Here is a 12,674-nt window from a genome sequence, read left to right as displayed (position 1 = left end):
AAAATGCTGAAGATAAATTATGTTACTTGTTTTCCAAAAAAGAAAAAAAAATGAAGTTAATATTTTAAAATTCACATAGATATTATAATCAAATTTATATATCTATTAAGACTTGACTGATGATTAGTGATTAAAAATTTTTTTTTTTAATTTTCAAGATGTTTATTTCGATTTACTAAAGTAATGCTTCGACAAAAATCATTTAAACTATAATTTTAACACAAAATTTAAATTGCTTGTAAAATAGTTTTGTTTGCTTTATTTTTTATATTTAAACTATGTCATTTTACACTCTCAGAAGAAAAAAAAACTCTCCCTTTTGACGATTTAGCTGTATTCCTTGAGCTGTATTTCGTTAATTTTGAGAATCATTTCGCCAAGAAATTACGTGATTTGTGACGAAACGCGAACTCTCAAATATATGACGAAAATATTTCCTCAACTCGGAACCTCATCAAAGTAATTGTGAGAGATCTTTCCACTGTGTTACTCCCTGCTTGTTTCACCTTTGTTACTTTGCCGACCGGATGATGGTCAGTGAACTGACGTCATGCAGAAAAGTGCCATGTTCGAATCCCGGTCAGAATCATGGATGTGCTTTCCTTCTTCTCTCTTTACTATCTGTTCTTCTTATTATGAGAGCAATGTTGTTCAACAGATGGCCCCCCTGAAAGATTGGTCAATACATCTGCCCTCCCGAATGACGGATTTGGATATATACGGGTGGGCACTGGGAAAAAAAAGTCATGCGTTATTTTTGACGAAATTTGTTTCCTCGAAGAAACGGCTTAAGTCATTTCTACATTTTGACAAAATATTCGCTTAAAACATATACTAGAAAACGGTTTCGTCAAAAACGAGAAAAATTTAACGAAATTTGAATATGCATTTTTTACTGTGTATGAGAAACTATATTTAGAGTATAAGAATTTGCTTTTTTTTAAAATTATTTTGTGCGTTTTTATTTTATTCATAAATTCTTTTAAAGTATTATTTGTTAAAATTATTTGTAATGGTTCTGAATTATTTTTGGCAGTTAAGATTACTTATAAGTAATCTTATCTTATTAAGTTTATAAATTCACCAACGATACAAAATTTGCTCATGAAAGTTCATGAGCTACGTTTGTTTAAAAACTAAATACCTATACACAATTTATATTATTGCCTTTTTTTTATGAATTATTGGAATGAGAGTACTTGAGGAACTGAATTCTCGAATGCATAAAAGATAGAATCATTCTGAATTCAGAAATTAGTTTGTAAGACAGGATTTTACAACAATGCATTTTTCTCACTACATTAGCTTTACAACAGTTGACTTGATGAAACAGCGAGATATTTATAAAAAAATATTATTCTTTTAATAAATTATAATTTTTTTTTTATCTAGTTTTAAATTTTTTATATCACATAGTAATAATATTGTCTTAGAAGTGTTTTGAAGATTCAACTCTCAAGCAAATAAACCCTATAAAAACTTTTGATAATATTTCAATAATTTTGAAGAGATGAGAAAATTCTGAAATGTTAAACCTCGAAATAAGTAAAAAAAAAAAAATGCACTTAAGCTATTTATATATTACGCCAAATTCGAATAAATTGATTCTAATAAATTTATACTTACTTTAAGGAAAGGATGTTTAAAAGAGAATAGAATTCAATAATATTTCATTGGATTAGGAATTTTTGTTATTACATGATAAAAATATTGTTTAGGAATATTAAAAGTACCCCAGTTTTCTAATCATTGGCTCTTATCTAACATTTGAAAAGCATTAACTGAAGAATTTCCAAATTTGGGAAAATCTGAAATTGTAAAACTTCCTACTATGACAAAATCACGTAAATTAAATTCCCTTAAAAAGTTTTTATTTTTAACGTCTCATTAATTTTAATTAATTTTGCTAAACTAACTCTAAATTTAAGAAAGCGATGTTTAAAATAGAGCTTTATTAAACAAGGCATCGAATATTTTATTGAATTTGGAATTTTTAGTGCTAAATGTTAAGAAATAATAACATTGTTTGGAGTAATTCCAAAGTACAAAATTTTCAAAACATTGTCTAAAACTAATCTTATGCCTAAAATGTGTGAATTTATGACTTTCCAAAAATGGGATAGTACGAAATCGCAAAAATTTCCTTCTGTGGCAAAATCACATATCCTTCGTTATTGCATTACCTTCACGAGAAATATATTTAATTCAAAAGCGACGTAGTTATGAAGTGTATAATACATTTAACTGCAAATAATTATCGAATACATCGTGGAATTCGTATTAGCTCAAAAGCAACATTATTTCTCTCATTGATTAAGAACATATAGGAGTGTACTAACATTCCCATAATTCTTAGGCGACTTTCTCCCATACCTTCCTAATAATGATTATTACTGACAGGTTTGGTCGATTATACACCATTATGTAATAAAACATTAAAATACAAACAAACGGGCAACTCCCCGTAGGGAAAACTAATATGACACTCGAACCCAGCAGTTGCGGGACAATTCGATAGCATCCACCAATCAGAATCTATAACCGCCGGGCCAACGTGCTTGCTTGCTATCTTAGAAAGCAATAAAAAGTAGCGGATGATATAGATGTGAAAAAAATAATAATTTCAATCGAGCAGTGTCAATAACATTTCAATTCTTTTGGTGCATAAACATCCGATAGCTATTTTGTACGACCTCCAATGATATATGAGGTTTTATAAGATGTGTAATCAATAAAAAAATATGCATTTTTTTTTTCATCTTGCCACAGTAATCAGTTTTTTTTCTTTTTGATTCATTAGTGTTTTTTCTTTTAGTTTTTAAGTTGTGTCTTAGTGCCTGAAGTTAAGCTATGCGTAAAGTTATTTAATGGAAATGTGTATTAATAAACAAAAGGAATTCTTAGTTTGTTAAGAACGTTCCAGTTCATGTAGCAATTATTAAGTTCTTCGCAACATGATCACATTTATGGTTAGCAGATAGATGCGTTGATAAATGTTTTTTTGTAACTAATCTTAAGTTATCATATCTCCCTTCTTCTTATTACTGTACAAAAATAGGTGTTTGCTGTATACAAGAAATATCAATTAAATTTTGTAAAATATTCCAATTATTCTGAACGAGGATTAAGAAAACAACATTTTACCGGGCTAACATAAATCTTGTTTTGTTTACTTCCTCATACACTGTAAAAAATTCGGAGTCAAATTGTGGTTAAAATTCCGTATAATCCAATTTTACCATTGCATTTTACGAACCAAAAAAATTTATACACCGTAATTTTGACAGTAATAGTTACTGTAAAATCACTGAATTACTACAATTAACTAAATATTATTTTCAAAACTACGTTAATAGTTACTGTAAAAATTACGTTAACTGTAATAGTTACTGTAAAATCACAGAATTATTACAATTAACTCAATATTATTTAAAAGTTACGGATTTTTCGGATTCTGCTGTCAAGATGACAGTGCTTTTTACCGTAATTTGATCCAGTATTGTTCACAGTTTGGGCGAAAATTTTAAATTCTTAAAGGAAATGTTAAGGAAGTTTTTTTCGAATAAAATACTTCATTATATAATGAAATATTTGTTTTTAAACTATATATTTGTTTTTGTTTAAGTTTTTCATGACCTATCAGGGGTATTTAGAAGAAATTTAGGTCCGTTAACGGACCCTTCACAAAATATTTTAACTTAAAAACGGACCCTTCACAAAATAATTTATCTTTTAATCGGACCCTTCACAAATTTGTTTATCTTCATTGCTTTGATAATCGAATAAACCCTTCCCAGGAAGGAGGGGAAAGAGAGACAGATGTAAACGAACTAAGTTTTGTCTTCAGCAGACGCTTCTTCCTTTATTCGTCCGAAATGAATATCCTGCGTTCACCAGAATAGGCTAAATACCAAATATTTGTATGTTGCATCTCTAATTTAGTAGCAGCAATTGCTGCTTATTTTTGAAAATTTATTTTTTTTAATTATAATTTTACAGTGTTGTGCATAATCTTGTATGTCTTTACAATTTAAAAACTAATTGAAAAAGTTTTTGCAATAACAGGACCCTATTTGCATAAATTCACACAAGTAGGACCCTGGTTGAAAGAATGTGACTTATTTTATATTAACAAATTACGAGTAATTTTTTCACAATTTTACAAAAACGGACCTTTCGCAAAATGTCTGGACAGACCTCTGCCTAGATCTGCTTTATTGAATGTCTTGCTTGAATGTTTTTTTTATTTATTTATAATTATAATAATACACAACATTTAAAAAAAAGACTCAATAATTTATAGCCTAAAAATGATTTGATATGACCAATATATTATGAAAGACCAATTTCTTTTAAGTTGAGATAAAGCATATAATTTTTGACTCAAACTACTGCCATTAACGGCCACATTTATGGAATTCTTTTTTTTTTTTAATTTTATACACATTGAAGTAAGCAAAAGTGAAGAAAACTCAATGAATACCTAAAATAATATCTTAAATTAAGAGTAGCAAGTAAATAAATAATTTTAAAAAATCAAAATACTAGAATAACTCTTCAAACAAAATTACATTATGCAGTAATTCCAGTCTACATATTGAAAATTATTCAAAATTTTGATAAATGCCTTAATAAAATTAATTAGATCGCAATGAATTTACAAAATTATTTTTAAGCCATTTAAAATTGTTACATTTAAACATTTCTTACTTAATACATTGTGGATTTAAAATAAGCCTTTATTAGCAGCAAATACCTATATGTAATGAAACAACATTTAATCTTTCAAAATTAGTTTGTATTGTTTACAGTATTTGAGAAGATTTTGAATTTTAAAAACTACATTCCTGTAAATTCTTATATAATTTTTTCTAACTTTGTATAATAACTAATAGTAAAAATATCAATATATATTTAAAGAGAAAATACTGAAATGTATGTTAAAATTATGTTTAAAAAATTAATAAAAATCGTTATACAATTTGACATTTAATTTTGCTTTTATCTATAAGTTTGGCACGAGCAATTGTGCATCGTATATCAAACATCAGTTGTTATTTGCACTTTCTTATATTACATACATTTATAAATTTGGTATTGGATAGCTCAAGCTAATCAATCTAATCAAGTTAGATTATTAGACTAGATTATTTCAAATAATTTTGTTGGTTAATCATTATTTCGTTACTAACCATGAAAATATATAAGTTAAATGTTGAAATATAATAGTTAACTAAGGAATTAAGGATTAATAAATAACGTTAAATGCAGTGAGTATAGTCTTAAAGCTTAATTTTCATAGTTGTTATAAATAATTCTTTCTCATTTTATCAGTATCATATTTACTCGAGAAACAATACTTATTTCTAATTTTTCATTAATTTTATGCTTAAAAACGTACCACTTCTATATCATATTAATTTAATATTATAATCACTCTAATTTTCTATTATATATTTAGTTTTTGGATGAAAAATCACAATATTTTATACAGATTAATAAAATAATCGAGTCATTTGAAGTGTGAAAAATCTCTTTGAGGTAATAAAAGTGCTGACTAACATTTTATTTCTAGAAGCACGTTGCAGTAATCTGTAAAAGTTACATATTGTACTAAAATATAAATATTTAAGAAAAAATTTGTTTTTTTTTTTTAAAACTATTTAATTGATAATCATGAATTTCCTTTTTCAATAAAACTAGACATTTTTTAAAAATATTTTTAACTACCTACAACTTTATTTTTTTTCTAAAACGAATCTTTAAGCTACATTTGTTTAGAAAATTTTATAATTAAATAACATTTCCTGACTCTTTCAAAATTTTGATAAAATCGCCTTTTTTTATTGATGTAGCTGTTTGTCAAAGTTTATCAAAATGCTTTTTTTTCTAATGCAATCTTCATATCATTTATTGTGTGAAAGGTGGGAGGCCGCATGTAAAGAATTCAAGGGCCGCTCTTGAATCCTAGGCCGCAGTTTGTGCACCCCTAATTTTCTATTATTCAATTTCGGAAAAAAGATCAACGTAGTCATCCAAATTTTTCAATTATAAATCGGTTCTTGCTGAAATAAAATCGTTTCAAAATTATTAAATTTCCAAAAGTATAATTTCTACAAATATCTTAAAATATATAATATGCAAGCCCGATATTATAAATGAAGTGAAAAATCTGATTTTTGTTACTTAAATTAAAATCTGAAGTTTTAATGGAAACAAGATTCTATTATACATTATTAAGTTATATATTCTTAAGATTATTATTGTATTAGTTAAGAAATATTATTTAAAGTAAATTAGGTGCGAAATGATCTACTCTTTACGTGTTTTACTTATCCCTTTTTATTAATTCGAACGTTTAAAGCTACAAAGAATGTGGTGAATTGAGATTGATTCGATCAGATTTATTTTTAAAACAAAATAGTTAACGTTTAATGCTAAAACTTATTAAAATTAAAATATATATTGCAAAATTTTTTCTTATTTATTAAGTTTTAGTTCATAAGTAATAAAATCTTACTTATGAATGAAACCTAATGAGTAAAATCTTACTTATGACATGTTAACTACATTTTCAACTTTTTCAAAATCTATGTTTGAACTAATATTTGAATTTAAATAGTTGAACACGCATATAAAGCTTCGTATTCCTTCAGTTAATTATTACTTATTCAGTTAACATTTAGGTCAATGTGTCATTTACTAATGATAGTTGAGTCATTAGTTACACTTAATCCCAATAGCGCGTACTGAGAATGCTCGTTGTACAAATATACACTTTGTACATGTTGTATAAGAACATTATTTTTTTATGTTAACGTTGTACACTTTGTGCAGGAATATACGTTGTACAAATATACTTAAAAAAGCTACATTGTAAAAAAAGGGTTTATCAAAATTGAGCAGATAGCTTTGAAAAAAATAATACTCGAATTTAAAAATTCCATTTAATCAAAATTGAAGCAGCATTTAGTCATTTTTGACCGAAATGTGATCTTAACCGAATCTTTTGACCGAAATATGTCTTAAAAGTGATGTGAAGGAAAAAATGTGTGAGAGAGATATTCGTTGTCTACCAGCAGGATTCGAACCATGGACCTCATGCTCAAATATGCGTATATGCTATTTCTATTTTGAATACAAGGGGTATTCATATTCGACTATTATTTGTTTCGGAGCTATTTTCATACATTTTTGCTCAACACTTTTATTTAGTGTAATGTTTACTAAATCGTTCGGGTGACAAACATGAAAAAAAGAAATCACTATTTCTGTCAAAAGAAATCTATATTTCTGTTTAGTTTAAAAACATCAAACAATAAGTAGGAATTAATTTGTTCGTAAAAATTCAAATGAATATCAGTAAAGGATTTTTTTATTTGTAATTTTCATAATTAATGTAATTTAATTAAGTGTCACATTAAAAAGAAATATTTACATAATTATGTTTCTATAAAAAAAAGGATAAAAAAAAAGAAGCGAGACAAATATTTTTTAATTGTATAAAACATCAACCAATTTATTTATGCTAGAAGTTTGCAAAAAGTTTAAGAAAACATTATTTAAATTGTCTACGATTAGTATAATACGGTGATTTGAATTAACATTACATAACTTTTAAAAAAGCTTTATAAATTTACACAAATTAATAGTAATGATAAAAATTCCATAATGGTAAAAGCTCTATATCTAGTAATGATAAAGTAAACTATAAAAATTCTATTTAAAAAAAAATTAAAAAGCTATGATTTTATTAAATTTTTTAATCTTGATTCAATTATTTGTAAATTAATTTAAACTTTAAGATTAAAAATATGAAGACTAATTGGCAAATTTTAATAGGCAAACTTGAGTTGAATTTCGCTGACATAAATTGCACTTCTTTACGCAAGGCAAATAATTTATTCTATCTGAATTAAATGTTCTTGACAAATATCTAATTACCACTTGTTTAGAATTAAACTAATAATGAATGTGAAATAAGTCAATTTTAGATAAAGATATAAACTCCGAAATTCCTTTGTTAGTGTAAATAAGCCAATTAGAAAATTAAATCTAGACTCCAAATCTAGAATTTAAATCTAGATTCAAAATTTAAATATTACACTTCTTTGAAAATTAATGAGCTAAGTTTGAGTTGGAAATACTTCTTTAAATAATGATCTAATATCAAAATTAGATATTTCCTCGTGTCAAAAATAAACTAGTAGAAAACGTGAAAGTTTAAAAAAAGTTCTTGCGAATGAAAAATGTTGAATTATCTTTAAAATCGAATAATGCCCAATAAATATTGTCATAATCAACATTAAAAGTATGTAATTTAAAAAAATCTTTAAAATAGATGAATGTTGAATATACAGTCTGAACATAAACATTGGTAGAATTTTAAACATAAATATTTTCATGCAAAAAACGGTTTAAATTAAGAGATATTCATAATAAATAGTTTAAAAGGAAAGGTATCGGCAATAATTTAAAATACATTTTAGGAATTGAAGTTATTAACATTATTTAAAATACTAAAAAGTTACCGATAATTTAAAATACTAAAAAGTTAAATTATTTCCTCATCTTTAAAGAAACTTATCCTTTCTTTTTTTTTTACTCGCAAAAAACTAATAGCTAAGCATCTAACATTATTAGCATAAAAATTAATAAATAAATAAATAAAATTAAAAAAATCATGCGGAAACATTCTCGATTAATAAAATGAAACTTATGGATGGTAAAATTATCTGGTTTTATGAAGTATTTTTAAGATAAAATTAATTAGGGCATGAAAATTTTTGTCTTAAAATTAATGAAGTTCTCTACAAAGTATCTTGAAGTCAGAAATACGATAAATAATTAAAACGTAGGACAAATAACGTAGGATAAATAATTAAAACGTAGTAATTGTTGACGTTTAACAGTTTCATAAAGAAACACAAGTGGAAAAATGGAAGAAAAAGTAAAGAAATTCATGGAAATAAAATAAATTGTTTCGTGAAAAAAGCATAAGTGGAAATATTCACGATAAATAATTAATCAGAACATGGACATTGTTGGCATTAAAAATAAGCAGAGTTGCGTGAAAGCATTTTTAGGGGAAATATTTACACTAAATGGTCAATTAGATCATAGACATTGTTGGCATTGTGAAGAAGGTTATGTGGAAATATTCACTACAAAAATTATTTAGAACATCGTCAGTGGTAACGTTTGAAATAAATACTTCCATATGAAAGAATCATTAACGTCAAAATATAAGCGATAAATAAATACATCTTAAAAATACACGACTTTACTCTATCTAAAAACAAAATATTAAATTTTAAAAACGAGTCATATCATTGTAAAATAACGGTGCCCTATGAAAAAAAAAACTATATTTCATTTCTGGTAAAATTTACATTTTACAAATTGTTTTTGCAAACGACTTTTTCGCGGGAGGAATTCGTCGAAAGAAATATGAACAATATGTAAATTCATCTTAAAAATACACAACTTTATTCTCTCTTAAAACAAAATTTAAAAATAAGTCTTCTAACTGCAAAATAGCGTTGCTCTATTAAAAAACCATATTTGATTTCCAATAATAGTGCCATTTCACAAATTGTTTTTGCAAACGATTTCTTCGCGATTGAAATATGAATGATAAACAAATACATTTTAAAAATAACTCTCTCTAAAAACAAAATAATGAAATTTAAAAGCGAATGGCATCAATGTAAAATAACGATGCCATAGAATTATATTTGATTTCCAATGAAAGTGACATTTTACAAATTGTTCTTGCAAACGATTTCTACGCGGGAGGAATTCTTTGGAGTGAGAAAATCCCGATGATGTGTGCTTTCTTAAACCGCATCACTTGTGGACTGCAACAGGTGATGTTCAAGATGCGGAGAAAAGTGATTTCCATTATTCCGCGCTCATGGCTATTTTCATCCTTGTTATGTGGAAACTTACTGATAACACAAATTAGGCTTATGTTTATTTAGCTTTAGCTAATATAAATATATCTTGTAATTGTCAAATTTCATTAACTCATTACAATTTATATTATCAATATTATTTCCCCTTATAACACTTTTAAAATTTGCCTTATAAAAATTTTTAAAAATAAATTAATGAAAAAACTTCTTTATTTTTACATAAAAATAGTTACAATTTTATTTTTCAACCAACAATTTCTCTTTATAATTTGTTTATTAAAATATTTAAAAATTCTTAAATGGTTAAAAAAAAATCGAAAAAATTAAGAGATTTTTGTTAAAATTTGTTTCTTAAAAAGTTTAAAAAATTTTAAAAATTAAAAGTTAATCGTTATAATTCCAGTTAAAAAGTTAGAAGAATCATAAAAATTAAAAGTTCGTCTTTAAAATTTGTTAATAAGTTTAAAAAATTTAATTAATATTTGCTTGTAATAAAAGTTTAAAATTTCTTAGATGCAAAATGTATGTAGAAAAACTGAAAGCTACTACTAATAAATATTAGCCTGAGTACGGCTTACGTGAGTTTTCACTATTATGTTATTTCAATATGTGTGTTTTGTAAATATTCTGTTAAACGTTGTACTTTATAATGCATTACTTCTGGGTTTACCTAAGGGACTTAACTTACACAACTATTTATAAATGTACCCTATAACCCTATGTCTTATCCTATGTATTAGAGTTGTTTTTTTTTAAATATTTTTATTTTGAAAAATTGTGATAAAATATAACTTTATGATATAAAATCATTTCTGGAAAAATTTAAAACGTTTAAAATTAAACTTAACAAAATATTATATTTTAGTATCCAAGTATTGTAAGAGTAAATTGTTTTTAAATAGTCCAATGAAAAAAAAGTGAGAAAATATTGTCACAAATATGAATTAAACATGTTTCTAACATTAAAGATAACATAAGCTATAAGATGAAGAATACAGAGAGCAACATTTTAAAATCCATATCAATATTTTGGAGGTAAAACGACAACTAACTTAATTAAATTTTTAATTTTAAATTAAGAATTTTATTTATTTATTTATATTTTTAAGAAGCAAGAAAATTTTATCTTCTCTCGAAATCCCATAAAAATTTTAAAGTTGGCAAAGTTTTAAAATTATTTCCATTTTTTTTTTTAATTGAATTGTTCAACTTTACTTAATGTTTTAAAAGTCCTTTTTATTTTCGAAATGTTTATTCTTTATATTTTCATGTAGTTCCATTTTAAAAGAAGCAGCATTTTTGGTAATAATATTTTAAATTAATAAAGAAATCAAAGAGAAATCTTTTCTCAAAATTAAATCAAAATATTATATTTTCGTTAAAGTTTTCTAAAAAAATTTCAACTTTTTTAAAAGTTTAATTCTTTTTAAAATGGTTTTAAATGCTCCTGTATATTTATTATTCCCAAATCTTTATGTATTTATTCAAATTTCTTATGTCCTAATTTATGATTCGAAGTTCTATCCCAATCCTATGTTGAAGAAAACATAATTTTTGTAAATTGTATATTAAAATTATTAAGATGAAAATGTTGTTAAGGGTTTTGTATTTTCTGCAAAAATCCCGTGAAACAATCGTAATTCTGTGAAAGTTGAATTTTGAACTTTCTTTAAAGAAATGTTATTTTCTTTTTTATTATTATTATTGCATTTCATTTTGAAGAACAGCATAATTTTTTTTATCTATATATAAATTGTATTTTAAATAATTAAGAAAAAAAAAATCTGACTCACCAGCGGCGATCTTCTTTTTTTTTAAAAAAAAAGAGAAAGTCTTTTTTTCTCTTGAAATTATGAGTCCCTATCTCTAATCTACTATGAACAACATCAACAACAATGCACAAGAAGAGAAAGTGACATTTACAACACGAAGAAGAGATAAAATAGTTTTTATTGGTAATAGGGGCGCACACAATCAACTAGAGAATAGTTCGCTCATCAACTGATGATGATCAAGTGACAGTAGAAAACAGACTGCACGCGCTTCCTCAACTTAGCTAATGAGAAAGACGACTAGGCAAGCGCGTGTGCAGTTCTTCGCTCACACTGTACTTCCAAGCGACTACTATTCAATCGCTCTTTCCGACGATATACACAAAAGCCACGTGGTATTTCCCCTCGTCGATGCGCCGCCATGCCGCTTTAAACCACGCCTCTTTTCGGATTCGTTCACTCTTCAAAATCACCCTCCTCTTCTCCATACCTCCTTGTGCAGACGATCTTTTCCAACGAACGGCTGGGGAACGCTTGTTTCTTCACAGGTGTGGGAATGTGTTATTGTCGTTTGCGGAGCTCTCTTGTTTTATTTTCTTTCTTTGCTCTTTTCGACGTTTTTTGTTTTTTTAACGTAGCTCTTTTTTGTTTCATTTCTCCTCGTCATTTTTTTCTTCTTCTTTCTCCTCTCCCTCTTTCAATCTGCGGATTCGCTTTCCGCTCCTTTTCTCCGTGTGTGATGAGAAGGGTTTATACACACAGAGATACGGTTTATGATAGAAGGTGTTGATGGTTTGAGAAGACATTTGCGGCGAGCATAGAGGAGGGCGTCTTTCCGGCGGTCTTTTTGAAATTACGAATGAAGGCATCGCTTCAGCGGTAAGAAACTTAAACGTTTTTTCCGCGACAAACCTACCTGTTAACCTACTTGTCCTTGTTGAATCGAAACCTCAATCCGGCCATCGCGCGGAAGCGTTTTTATTTC

The 12,674-nt window shown here is 26.4% G+C and overlaps 1 protein-coding gene across 1 annotated transcript in view; it reads right to left on the bottom strand.

Moving 5' to 3' along the window:
* LOC107451638 (uncharacterized) overlaps nucleotides 1-12,390 on the bottom strand; it is a 152,322-nt gene extending 139,932 nt beyond the window's left edge. Inside the window, exon 1 of the mRNA XM_016067795.4 lies at nucleotides 11,711-12,390. The gene's annotated coding sequence lies outside the window, so the exon portion shown is untranslated. The remainder of the gene's footprint in view (nucleotides 1-11,710) is intronic.
* Nucleotides 12,391-12,674: the final 284 nt, after the last annotated feature.

The sequence above is a fragment of the Parasteatoda tepidariorum genome, chromosome 7, assembly GCF_043381705.1.
Source record: "Parasteatoda tepidariorum isolate YZ-2023 chromosome 7, CAS_Ptep_4.0, whole genome shotgun sequence".
NCBI lineage: Eukaryota > Metazoa > Arthropoda > Arachnida > Araneae > Theridiidae > Parasteatoda > Parasteatoda tepidariorum.
The sequence above is the reverse complement of the archived record's forward strand: the minus strand, read 5'-3'. Positions and strand labels throughout refer to the sequence as shown.